We start from the raw sequence: 14,999 nt of genomic DNA on the forward strand, positions 1-14,999 counted from the left end.
GCTCATTGTACAATTCTAGTAGCCAGTCAGCCTCAAGATAGTTCAGACTGCCTTTGCACAGTTCCGACAACCAGTCTCCCGGCCTCTCAAGGAAAATTGCACAATCCTTGCGAGTCAATCCCCATGTATGTTGCATGTTGTTCCTCAAGTTTTCTTTGGTTTTAGCTAATATATTTCTTGCCATGCATGTCGCCATGTCTCCAGATCTAGAAAGTGTTTTTCTGCCTCTCAGCAGTTCAAGATCAATGGCCTCCACGAGAGAAAGATCAAAGGACACCGACGGAAGAAAAACTAGAGCAACAGTTGGGTGAGTGTCTACAAGTTTGTTGATCTCTGAAGACACCAAGTTGATTGTAGACAAGGTCATCAGGATGAAATGGAAAGAGGTCCATGATGCATTTGTAGGCACATTTGTGGTAGACCTCAAAGACCACCAAGTCTATGTGAACATTCACAAGTCCAACTTGTACCGGATTGCATGCAGGTATCTCATGTTCCCATGTGTGGACATGATACATTGGATCATCTCGCACACTGATCCTGAGAAGAAGACATGAGTAGCATTAGCAAGATGAAGATTGCTACCATCAGGGCACATTATTATGAATAGATGTACCATATGTCGAAGCTAGTGATCACCATGGAGACACCCTTCAACATACCCAGTAGCAATGCCAACTCCAGGGATATCTTAAAGGAATGGGTGAAGGAGCCGTCCAAATTCAGGATGACACCCAACCAGGTTTACAAGACGAAGATACTGCAAAAGGCATATCAATACTTGGTCATCTTTTCACATCGCCTATATGGCCAAGAGAGCATGGAAACCTTCCCGCAGAGTTGGGTGATCGCGTCGGTCCAACTAGCCAATGAAGGAAAATGCATGCAACTGGTCCGACATGTTGACTCACCAGCAGAAGGAACATGTAGCAAGAGCTTGACAACTGCCCAAAGGTCAGCAAGCAGACATTTACATGTCCACTTACATCTTAGATACAATCTATGCCAGTCAGCAGTTCCTAGGCTTGAAGTGGGCATAGACATCGACAAAAACCTCTATGCACACTTATTGTAAAGTGTTGTTCAAATGCAACTTCAGAGGAGTCATCACATAGCTGTCAGATCATTTTGTCACCCTGATGTACAAGATGATATTTGAGCAGGATCCACCTTGCATGTCGAAGGCAGCAATGGAGGCACTGATCGACATAGCGGATTGGTATGCATCAACGTATGACACCTTCATATGGATCTACAGCGTAGAGAAGCCTTCGCATGTTTTTCCAAAGTTTGCCATGGACAAGCTCATCGTGAAAGAGGTATCATACCACATCTCAACAAGATTGTTAGCTAGGCTTCACCGGAAGAAGAAGTTACCTTGGCCCACTCTTCTGTTGCGGATCGGGTTATACGAGATATGGAATTTCAAGCACGCAGATGTTGAAGTAGAGGAGATCAAGAAATATCCTTTCGACGCCCAAAGCTACAATCCATATGACCCACATTGTTTTGTAAAAGATCACTGCGCGAGAGTACAATTTCAGTGGATCCACAGGGCATGTCATTGGGTGGAGGTGGACCCATCGAGATATTTTTACAGCTTCTCCAATCCCAATGAAACGGTCAGCATCGCTATGGAATGGTTAGCGAAGCAGCATCCATGAGAGCAGCAATAAGAGCAGCAACAGAGGTAAGCATACCGGCGTGCGACAAAGGCAAGAGGAAGATTGTCGATAGCGTGGAGGAAGAACAAAGCTTCAAGTTCCGAGCATACCCACTTGTGCATAAAGTAGCTTTGGAAATAGAGGCAACAACGCGATATGAGGAACACACAAAGGTAGGGAGAAAAATGAAGAATATAGGAAACATAGAAGGAGTTGCATGAGTTGAAGGAGCAACTCCGGAAGGAATAGGAGCTGTGCAGACAGGAGAAGGAAGTGCAATAGGAACAGGTACATCAGGGGGCACAACATGAATATGTACATCAGGGGGTGCAACATGTATAGACAGATGAAACTGCGCTCGTACAGGTAGTCGACTCATCCGAACAGCTGGCACTAAGCAGACATGGTTAAAAGTTGCAGAAGTAGAGCTTCACTCAAGAGATTGAACAAGCACTTGAGCAGATGGATACAGAAATGGAGCAATAAGAGTTAGAGAAATACATCGACCTCATGCCTTATTACCAGGATGTTGACTTACCAACTTCACTGGATCCGGAAACAGAGCAAATCCCAAGCAACCAAGGAGACACTAATATCCTTGGAGATCAACTAGAAGGAGAGATGCGCAACATCTCATTTGACGAGTCGCAACATATAGTTGTGCAATCTCGCAAAATGTCTACTCCGGATGATCACATATATTCTGCACAGTTTGAGGAACAAGTAATTGTGTTTGACATGTGGAAGCATCTAGCAGCATTAGCTGATGCTACTAGAGCATATGCCGAAGGCACTAGCTTGACTGTTCGCTTCTTGATAGAAAAGAATGAGCGAATGGCTAAGGAGTTGCAAATGACCAAGTAGGGAGGAGAACTGGTTATAGCATCCGCCCAAGCAGAGTTGAAGAAGGCAATACTGGATGAAGTATTGTTCCTTGAGACAGTCATGCGGGCATTGTATTCCAAGTTTGGCACCATGTATAAAGTAGTTGTCCATCTCAACAGTTGGCAGCAACAATGTGCTAGGAGAGAATGTATCATGTCAAACGTGCATGCTGTTGCTGACTACATGCAAAAATGGACAATGAGATACAAGGGAGCCCTATTACACATGCCCAAGATGATGAAGCCCAGAGCAGTCGAGATGAAGTCATGCATCCAAAGTCAAATCCGAAACTATGAAGATCTCTCGAAGCTCATCACTAGTCTACAGGCTTCCCAAGCACAAGTATTCAAAAGTATGGATGTTGTTGTGCATGCACACACGATCCCATCTATTGGGACACTCACCCAGGCAAAGACAAAGGCACAAGTCTGACTGGAGCTTGACTTGTACTTTGACGAGTTGATGCACATAGCCACAAACGCAAGGTGATCAGTGCAGACACCACGCATCAGTATGTCGCTGGTTCGACCACGCTCAAGACAATGATACACATGCTATCAGATGAGTTGGAAAAAGGAGCATGAGTGGTGTACTCGAATGCTATGGAGGCAAGAGTTCATTTCAGAAAATATGTCACCACAGAGTACACAGACACCATCACGAACTACCAAGCTTGGCATCAGTTCACCACTGTCAACCATCGCGAGGATGTCGAAGATTTGCTCCTCCCATAGTTGTATGAGTCATATTGATGTCTTGCATGGCTTACTCAAGCCTATTTTGTCTCACATGGGTACATGTGCAGATTGTATGTAATGTCTTGTCAAGTGAAAGTTCAAGTGTCGATAGTTGGATGTAACAGTCATAGAGTAGATGAAGATTCACGAGGATAGGTGAACAGAAACAAAGGGGAATGTCAAGGGCCACCCCACCCTTTGCTATATATAGTCCCTCATAACTCATAATAGAGGCTTTTGGTCAGCCAAGCTTCCAATAGGTATCTTAGAGAAATCTTGGACAATATTGTAACGAGCCTTGTCTTCTCCACTTTGCAGAGCTAGTATATCTCTTTGGAGGAGCAAGTGGCAGTGACTGTAATGTTTCGCTATTGGAAATAGTGGTTGGTCATGGTTGTATTGTATGACTGGAACTTACACTTCTTATTATAATAGAGCCAACACATTTCATGCATATGTCATATTGTGTTTTAGCTATCTTGTTTACTCTAAATGATATATGTATATGTTTGCTTACGCATGCATGTGTAACTATTTTATGTATATGTATGTATGAATCTTACCGAAATGTGATGTTGGTTTAACCATCACTTTGGATTTCTAGCTCACTTTCCTTGCAGTTTGTGATGCATCTTAGCTCGTGTGTTCACTTCTTAACTTCGTTCTTTCACAAGTTTCCAAGGGGTGCACTCACCTCACCCTCCTTGTGTTAGAACCACTCATGCACCTTCCTTGACTTGTTCCATATGTCACACCCTTTCTACCAACATGGACATCTTACTTACCTCTGTGTGAAACCGCAGTCAAGGCAATACCCTACAACCCACTGTTGGGACTCTTACACCAAATGGTCTGAGGTCTAGTTGGGACTTCTTACCAAGGAGATGCCCTGACATTTTGGTGGGTCCAGCACTGTCAACGTTTCTAGCACTAGAACGAGGGCCAGATGACAAGTTGTGTCCTCTCATCCATTTTTTAATGTTTGCACATCTATTATGAATTCTGTCACTCACCCCTCCACGATTTTTTTCACATGCTGAACCTCTCAACATCACGAGGGAGTTTTTTTATCACCGATCTAAATTCACGTATGATGGTGAAGGCGAAGTGACATGGCCTGTGTTCTTACAAGACTTCCTTTCCATGCTTGATGAGGAAGATGGATGTTCTGACAAAGATGCCAACCTGTTGCTTGCATACACACTTTGTGAATCCCCAAAATGGTGGTGCTGCAACCTACCGGATGATAGCATGCACGCACTTGAGCAGTTTTGTGATCTCATTGAATCTACTTTCCATCATTTTGATCCAGAACCTCTTGATCAAAAACTGTTACAACAACGGAAGGCCCCACATGAATCGCCTATGGATTTTTGGTAGCGCTTCCATGTTTTGCAGTTTAAAGCTCCGAAGAATAAGTTTGAGCCCAAGCCTTGCTCAACATACTTCAGTGATGGAGTTGCACAATTACAGATGGGCGCAGTCACTGTCACAAGTGACTACCCACCGTCCCCTCATCAGACAACTCCACCACTGCAGAGTGATGTGGGAGGGCATGCACACACATCTATTCAACTGTCACATCCTCCCAACATCACTTCGCTTAATTTTCGTGTAGATTTGGTTGTGAGTCCATTGAGTTGTCACATGCATTTTGTACCTCAACTTCCATCTTCGTACTCGGATGATCCTCTGAATGATACTGTCTTGTGTTCTTTAATTCCGGACTCTACACTTGTTGTGAATGAGGATCAAGCCATCGACAGAGTTGGTGTGACACAACCAACATGCGCTGTCATTCATGAAGAGTATGAATGGGATCTTGAGCATCAACACTCGGTGAAGGATGACTCACTTCTGTCTGATCATCCTCCGTTCTTTCCTGACATCTTTGGTGAACTTGCCATCCATGATTTTGCATGTGTATCCCCATCTATGGATGCACCCATTGTTGATCATTTGCAGAACACACCGGATGTCAGTCCATCATCCGACAATGGAGAGGATAAACCATTCATTGAAAATCCACTTGAATTTTCATCAATTTTTCTAGAAACATAGAGGGTGAATTTGTCCACTTCTCATTTACCCCTTAGTTTGATTCATCATATCATGAGGATGCCAATGAAATCATTGATTTTGTTGATCATAGTTGTCGTAATCTATTTACTCCCGTATTCAATCACGATGATGATTCTATCGTAGTGGATTTTTCGAAGCCACTTGTTTATGATGATTTGTCTGTCGACGAAGTCAAAACCCCATGGATTGTCGAGGCACTTCAGCCTGAGCTGATGGTTATGTCAGGCCCTTGTTGTCCTTAGGTTGGTTTCACTTCCAATCAGGAAATTGTTGAAACACTTGAGGCTCCTCATCACTCTTCTGTATGCATTGAATATCAATCTCACACACAGATCATGCTTCCTCCACTTGAACTACATGATCCCATCGCTCATGCATTGGAGGAATCTTACATTGGAAGCACACATGCATGACGCAACTTGTCTTTGTTTATTTTATTTTCTTGCATGTCACAGTCAAGAGTATGCGTATGCTTAACAACTACACACAGTGTTGCACAACACCATGACAATCCTACGAACTGTATCTCATGCACTTGCACTCACTTATGTTTTGTGGACACTTTTAAAATTGGAGTGCATTTGTCTTCATTGTTATATCTTTCATGTTTGTTGGTTCACACAACTGTGCTTTTTGCGAACCATGCCTTCACCAACATGGGTTGACCAATGCGCCGGTGGCTGCATTGGAAGTATCACTTCACGTGATTAGGCCCATGCACCGTTATCTTAGGACTAGGAGTAGTGTTTGCTTTCCATTTGTTTTCTTACATGCTTATCTACTCACCTGCTTTACATGTTTGTTTTTCCACTTGCTTGTTTGCTTACTTGCTTTTCTTTCACATTTACTTATGATTTCACTTTGTTTTGTTGTTTATTTTCTTGTTTTTGTTCGTAGGTTAGCTTTGAATGAAACCATGTACGACTCTTAAAACAAGCTGGGTAAAGTACAAAAGGCCTTGTGCATCTATCACTACATGGTTATCTGTCGTCCTACCTCTGTATGAATAACTTATCATCTTTAGTCCATGATACGTCGATGGAAAATATGTACTATTCGAAGTGGACCTTGGTGAAAACACAACGCTTGCACGCTAACTAGTGTCACCTACTCTAGTCAGTTGTTTTTGGGTTAACCCTTGGTAGCTCAGTCAAGTAGAGTAAGGTGAGGGGGAAAAACTTAAAAAGCATGTCAGAGGTATACAATAAACTACTTCTCTAAAGAACCAGCCTATTCTACTCTCAATAAGTCGGGATCCCTCTTCCGCCTCTAAAATGAATAAGTGTTATGCACAGTTATGAAAATGAAAAGTGAAAATTTTTGAAAAAATGAAAAATAAATACGGTGAAAGAGGAGAGAGGCTTCCTGTGCAGAGAGGTGACACAAGTAACTCCTTTGGGGTATTGACCAAGCTTGTTTGTAGCAGATCCATGCTTGTGTTCTTGTGTGACTCCGCCGGGGTACTATCCAAGCCTGCTGGCAAGGGAGTAATACCATAGATGAAACTAAAACTCTGACAACTATATTTCTTGTGCATTAATATACCCCTCATCCCCAATCGAAACAACTGTGTTGACTTGGCTTGGAATGTGTGTCGACCAACCAAGAGCTTGGCAAATGCTACATCTTATAATAAAGCAAGTGTGGAAACCAAGACGAAGTGAGAACTTAACAATATTTCTAGAGCTGTTAGACTTGCTTTTCACGAACAAGGTCCATTCAGAGAGCTGGAGTTCTACTAGTGTGTCGCCATGTTTTGTATCGGCTACAACCACCCTCCAAAATTTTGCCTTAGGTTCGTTTTGGAGCCTCCCTACCAACCATCCTCAGTAGCATGTCTTGCACTATCAAGTACATGAGCTTCAGTGGTTTTCAAGCAACATGACAGCATGTGCATGATAGCTTGTCACACTCCCCTCACAAGTTGCTTCGTCTAACTTGGTCCAGCTACTGGCTGGGCAACTCCATCAAGACATTGTGCAATTATTGAGGGGAACCAGTGTGCCCTCCATAAATTGCACAAATATGATTGGTAGCCCGCTGGGCTCAGAAATTGCGCAATCCTATCAATCAACCTTCCCTGAGAAAACTGCGCGAACTGACCCAGCAGGACTGCTCAACCCTTAAATTTCGAAATTATGGGCAGCAGTCAGCTGCTCAGCCCAGAAATTGCATAATCCCTCTGGGAACCCAACTCAGCTCCCTCCCAGAAATGCACAAATTTCTCCCTCAGGCAAGCAAGCTGTTGCATGTGCCATCAGGTTGACCAATTCCACCCGGGACGAAGAAAACTTAACTTGCATGCATGGGCTACTTTTTCCTGAAATAGAAAAAATAAACATGAAAAAAGCATACCTAAATTTTAGGGAGCTATTTTTAGCAGCTGGAGGTTACAAGCAAAGATCGTTTTAGAATCTTTCCTCCAAGTGTCACTTTTTCGTATATTTGTGGCATGCGCATGATGAGCCTCAAACTTATTTATTTGACACTTCAAAGCTCACTTATTCACATCAATCTTGGAGCTCTGACATCCCACGACACATCCAGGAGTCTTCGACACATCCAACTCAGCTATTTCCGAGTAAGTCCGCTTAACTTGTCTTTCACAACATTTCTATCTCTTTTTGTGTTTTGGCTTGTGTGAGTGAATGCTTGCTGTTGTTTGCATGCATATTAGCTTGTAATAGCACCGTTTTAGTTTTCGTTAGCATCTCACTGCTGTCACATGCATGACACTGTTTTTCACGAATGATCGCTGTAGCGACTTGCTTCACACACATCCATGTTGTTCCATTTTCTGAATCTTGCATTCACTATTTGCATGCATGATCATTCACTCCTGCTTACACTCAGCATCGCCATGCATTCACATCCCCATTCGATTTCAGTTGCCTGTCAGCGGGTCTGGGAGACCTTGGCCCGGACTCTGCCTCACCAAGACATCATTGTGCAATCTTTAGAGGGAAGGATCTACCTTCCTCCCATAAAATGCACATTTATGCCCAGTGACTACCCTCTAGTCTTACATTGCACAATTCTGAGAGGTAGTAATTTTTGGCCTCAGAAATTATGCAACGCAGTCACTCGGCCTGAACCCTTGCCATCTAAAATTACACATTTCACAATCCCAATAGCCAATAGGCTAGTCTGGATTGCGCATTGTGCAATCCTAGCAACTAGTAGGCCAGTCTGGATTGTGCATTGTGCAATTCTAGCAGCCAGCCAGCCTCAAGACAGTTCAGACTACCTTTTGTGCAGTTGTGACAACCAGTCTGCTGGCCTCCTAGGGAAAATTGCGCAATCCTTGCCAATCAATCCCCAGGTATGTTGCATTTCGTTCCTCAAGTTTTCTTTGGTTTTAGCTGACATATTTCTTGCCATGCATGTCGCCATGTCTCCATATCTAGTAGGTGTTCGTAGTCTGGATTGTGCATTGTGCAATTCTAGCAGCCAGCCAGCCTCAAGACAGTTCAGACTACCTTTTGTGCAGTTGTGACAACCAGTCTGCTGGCCTCCTAGGGAAAATTGCGCAATCCTTGCCAATCAATCCCCAGGTATGTTGCATTTCGTTCCTCAAGTTTTCTTTGGTTTTAGCTGACATATTTCTTGCCATGCATGTCGCCATGTCTCCATATCTAGTAGGTGTTCGTTTACCTATCCACAGTTCAGGATCAATGGCCTCCAAGAGAGAAGGATCAAAGGACATTGACGGAAGTGCAACTGGAGCAGTAGTTGAGTGAGTGTCTACAAGTTTGTCGATCTATGAAGACACCAAGCTGATTGTAGACAAGGACATCAAGCTAAAATGGGAAGAGGTCAATGATGCATTTGCAGGCACATTTAGGGAAGACCTTGAAGACCGCCAATTCTATATGAACATTCACAAGTCCGGCTTGTACCAAATTGCATGCAAGTATCTTTTGTTCCCATGCGTGGACATGATACATTGGATCGTATCGCACACTGATCTAGAGACAATGACATTGAGTAGCGTCAGCGGGATGAAGATTGCTACCTTCAGGGCATAGGATTATGAACATAGGTACCATATGTTGAAGCCATTGATCACCACGGAGACACCCTTTAGCATACCCAGTAGCAATGCCAACTCCAAGGATATCTTGGGTGAAGGAGCCGGCCAAATTCAGGATGAAACCCAACCACGTTGACAAGACGAAGATACTGCGGAATGTGCATCAATACTTGGTCATCTTTGCAGGTCGCCTGTATGGCCAAGCACGGAAACCTTCCCTCAGAGTTGGGTGATCACGTTGGACCAACTGGCGAGTGAAGGAAAAGCATGCAACTGGTTCGACATGTTGGCTCATCGGCTGAAGGAATAGGTAACAAGAGCTCGACAACCACCCAAAGGTCAGCAAGTAGAAATCTACATGTCTGCTTACATCTTGGATGCAATTTGTGCCCGTAAAGAGTTCCCGGGCTTGAACTGGGCATGGACATCGACATAAACCTCTATGAACACTTATTGTAAAGTGTTTTCCGAATGCAACGTCAGAGTAGTCATCACACAACTATCAGATCATTTTGTCACCCCGGTGTACAAGATGATATTTGAACAGGATCCACCTTGCATGTCGAAGGCAACAATGGAGGCACTGATCGACATAGCGGATTGGTATGCCTCACCATCCAGCACCTTCATACAAATGTAAAGCACAGAGAAGCCTTTACATGTTTTGTCGAAGTTTTCCATGGACAAGCTTATCATGCAAGAGGTATCATACAACATCTCAGCAGGATTGTCAGCTAGGCTGCACTAGAAGAAGAAGGTAACTTGGCCCGCTCTTCCATTGCGGATCGGGTTACACGAGATACGAATTTCAAGCACGCAGATGTCGAAGCAGAGGAGATCAACAAATATCCTTTCGATGCCTGAAGCTAAATCCATATGACCCGCATTGTTTTCTAAAAGATCACTGCGTGAGAGTATAGTTTCAGTGGATCCACGGGGCATGTCATTGGGTGGAGGAGGACCCATGGACATATTATTACACCTTTTCCAGGCCCAATGAACTAGTCGGCATCACTGTGGAATCGTTAGCGAAGTAGCATCCAGGAGAGCACCAACAGTAGAGGTAAACATATCGACACACGACAAAGGCAAGAGGAAGATTGTCAAGAACGTGGAGGCAAAACAAAGCTGCAAACTTCAAGCATACCCCCTTGTGCAAAAAGCAGCTTTATAAATAGAGGTGAAGAGGCAACATCACGATAAGAGGAATGCACAAAAGCATAGAGAAAAATGGAGAATGGAGGAAGCAAAGAAGGAGTTGCATGAGTTGAAGGAGCAACTCTGAAAGGAACAGAAGTTGTGCAGACAAGAGAAGGAAGCACAGTAGGAACATGTATAGCAGGGGGTGCAACATGTACAAACAGATGAAACTACGCCGGTACAAGTATTCGACTCATTCGAATAGCTGACACCAAGCAAATAGGGTGAGCAGTTGTAGGAGCCGGACTTTGCTCAAGAGATTGAACAAGTACTTGAGCAGATGGATACAGACATGGAGCAACAGGAGTTAGAGCAAGACATCGACCTCATGCCTTATCACTAGGAGGTCGACTTACCAGCTTCACTGGATCCGGAAGCGGAGCAAGTCCCAAGTGACCAAGGAGACATTAAGATCCTTGGAGATCAGCCAGAAGGCGAGATGCACAACATCTCATTCGACGAATCGCAACATAGAGTTGTGCAATCTCGCTGAGTGTCTACTCTCGATTATCACATATCTCCTACGCAGTTTGAGGTACGAGTGATCGTGTCTGACATGCACAAGAATCCAATAGCATTAGCTGATGCTAACAGAGCATATGCCGAAGCCACTAGCTCGAGTGTTCGCTTCTTGATAGCAGAGAATGAGCGAATGGCTAAGGAGTTGCAGACGACCAAGCAGGGAGGAGAATTGGTTACAGCATTTGCTCGAGCAGTGTTGAAGAAGGAAATACTGGATGAAGTATTGTCCCTTGAGATAGTCATGCGGGCATTGTATTCCAAGTTTGGCACTGTGCATAAAGCAATTGTCCATCTCAACAGTTGGCAACAACGATGTGCTAGGAGAGCATGTATCTTTCCAAACGTGCATGTTGCTGTTGACTACATGCAAACATGGACAATGAGACACAAGGGAACCCCGTTACACTTACCCAGGATGATGAAGCCCAGAACGGTTGAGCTGAAGGCATACATCCAGAGTCAGATCCAAAACTATGAAGATCTCCCACAGCTCATCACTAGTCTACATGCTTCCCATGCACGAGTATTCAAGAGTATGGATGTTGTTGTGTGCGCACACATGATCCCATCTATTAGGACACTCACCCAGGCAAAGACAAAGGCACAAGTCCAACTAGAGCCTGACTCATACTTTGATGAGTTGATTCGCATAGCCACCAGCGCGGACTTAGTGATCAGTGTAGACACCATGCATCAGTATGTCATTCCAGCTGCACGCAAGACAATGATGTGCATGCTATTAGACGAGTTGGACAGAGGAGCTCGAGCAATGTACCCAGATGCTATGGAGGCAAGAGTTCGTTTCCAGAAAGATGTCACCATAGAGTACATGGACACCATCGCAAACTACCAAGCTTGGCAGCAGTTCGCCACTGTCGACCATCGTGAGGATGTCAAAGAGTTGATCTTCCCACAGTTGTTTGAGTCATAGTGATGTCTTGCATGGCTTACTCAAGCCTATTTTTTCTCACATGGGTACATGTGCAGATTGTATGTAATGTCCTGTCAAATGAAATTTCAAGTGTCAACAGTTGCATGTAACAGTCATAGAGTAGATGAAGAGTCATGAGGATAGATGAACATACACAAAGGGGAATGTCAAGGGCCACCCCACCATTTTCTATAGATAGTCCCTCATAACTCATAATAGAGGCCTTTGGTTAGCCAAGCTTCCAATAGGAGTATATTAGAGAAAGCTTGGACAATATTGTAACGAGCCTTGGCTTCTCCACTGTGCAGAGCTAGTATATCTCTTTAGAGGAGCAGGCGACAGTAAATCTAATGTTCTGCTGTCAGAACTAGTGGTTGATCATGGTTGTATTGTATGACTAGAACTTACACTTCTTAATATAATAGAGCCAACATGTTTCATGCATATGTCATATTGTATTTCGACTATCTTATTTACTCTAAATGATATATGTATCTATTTGCTTACGCATGCATGTGTAGCTATTTTTTTATATGTATGTATGAATCTTACCGAAATGTGTTGTTGGTTTAACCATCACTTTGGATTGCTAGCTCACTTGCCTTCCAGTTTGTGATGCATATTAGCTTGTGTGTTCCCTTCTTAACTTCGTGCTTTCACAAGTTTCCAAGGGGCACACTCACCTCACCATCTGTGTGTTAGAACCACTCATGCACCTTCCTTGACTTACTTCATATGTCACACCCTTGCTACCAACAAGGACATCTTACTTGCCTCTGTGCAAAACCATGGTCAAGGCGATATCGTACGACCCACTGCTGGGACTCCTACACCAAAGAGTCCAAGGTCTAGTTGGGACTTCTTACCGGGGAGATCCCCTGACATATTAGTGGGTCTAGCACCGTCAACATAGGGGCAGCTCCAATGTCGAAAGCACCTTACAAGATCATCACACCTGAGTTGGTTGAGTTAAAGTCCAACTGAAGGAAATGTTGGACAAGGGGTACATCAGGCTGAGTGTATCACCTGAAGGAAATGTTGGACAAGGGTAACATCAGGCCGAGTGTATCACCTTGGAGAGCACCAATATTGTTTGTGAAGAGGAAAGATGGTACTCTCATATTATGGATTGACTACAAGCAGGTGAACAATGTGACCATCAGGAACATGTATTCGTTGCTGAGGATTGATGACTTGTTTGATCAGTTGAAGGGAGCAATAGTGTTGTCTAAGATTGACTTCAGATCCGAATATCATCAGGTATGCATCAAAGAAGCGGACATTTACAAGACCGCATTCAGGGCCAGGTATGCGCACTATGAGTTTGTTGTAGTTTCATTTGGCTTAACTAATGCTCCAGCTACATTTATGTGTTTGATGAATTGTGTGTTACGTACATATTTGGATAAGTTTGTTATTGTGTTCATTGATGATATACTGGTATATTCTAAAATCGAGGAAGATCATGACGAACATTTAGCAACAATGTTGAGGTTGTTGAGAGAGCATTAGTTGTATGCTAGGCTCAACAAGTGTAGTTTCTTTCAGACTAAGGTACACTACTTGGGGCATGTTGTCTCTAAGGAGGGAATTGTAGTAGATATAGAAAATATAAGATTTATCATGGAGTGGGTTGTTCCTAAGAATTTGGATGAGGTGAGATATTTCATGGCGTTTGTTATCCTCCACAATATCCCAAGGCTGAGAAAGGAGATCGAAGGAGGTAACCTCAACCCACTTAGGGTTTAACAGCTAGCCCTGCCAAACCAGAGAGGGCTCTCTCTATGAGCTCACAGCCAATGATGGCTGGAGTGGGAAAAATATATTAGGCTAGATATGTTCAGATCTAGGGTTTTGAAGATTTTAGGGTTTTGCTGGATCAAGAGTGAAAATTAGGGAAGTAGGTCAAAGGATCAAAGGTTTCAGCTGCAAGAGATATAAAGGAGTAGGGTAGGTATGCCTTTGTGATACTTTGGGGTTTTTTCGATGTAGTGTAGGGTGGAAAAGTAAAGATCAAAATTAACATGGAAAGCATGAATTAATTTATTAGAAGACAAGTGACATAAACATGAAGTTCCTAACAAAACAAAGCTTAAAATTAAGAATTATGTTTAAAACTTCATAGGAAAATCACTGTAAAGCATAGACATGGAAAGAAGATGGATTTATCATTCATATAAAACTATAACTGAGAGAAAACATTATCACAAACTCACAACAAAAGAATTCCTGAATAATAGCTGTAATTGTCCTTTGATTTTCTACAAAAAAGTGATGAGGTACAAGCTCCAAGAGTTATACTCATTGATGTTCAACCTATTCTCTGAATGAAAAATAGATATGTATAGACCAAATAACCATTTCCCCTCTCTTAGGGTCGAATCCTTCAACTTAGGAACTGATTACATGAAGTGCTCAACAAAACCCTAATGTCTAGGGAGGTTAAAACAAATCCTCGTTTTAAACTTTGAAACACAAGTAATTAAACCATGAAAACTTGAAACTATCTTATCAAACTGAGAAACAGGAGTTCCAGGCAAAAACGTAGCGAATTTCTCTGAAAACACAGTGTGTCTGGAGAAAACGCAGTGTGCATCTTGCAAGTGATTTTTGAAGGGGTTCTTGTGATCCAAATTTAGCTCATGATAGCTCATTGGAAAGATATTTCTATTTAGTACATAATAGAGTCCCAAATCACTGAAAAAGATTGACTCTAGCCCTCCAAAAATCAATTCTCCCACAGCTACTCCAAAAACGTAGTGTGTTGTTTAAAAAGAGGGCAGAAAGGTGTTTTTTAGGCACGTTTTTTATTTTTTGACCTGCCAGATCATACTGTCGTGGAAGTACGGTTTTATAGGATTTATGTAGAGGTCAAAAGGCATCCAGAACACTAATCCATTTTTCAAACAGAGGCCCACAATGAAAACGTAGCGTGGGCCACACTA

The sequence above is a fragment of the Pinus tabuliformis genome, chromosome 6, assembly GCF_031772625.1.
Source record: "Pinus tabuliformis cultivar Carrire ecotype Pingquan chromosome 6, CPIR1, whole genome shotgun sequence".
NCBI lineage: Eukaryota > Viridiplantae > Streptophyta > Pinopsida > Pinales > Pinaceae > Pinus > Pinus tabuliformis.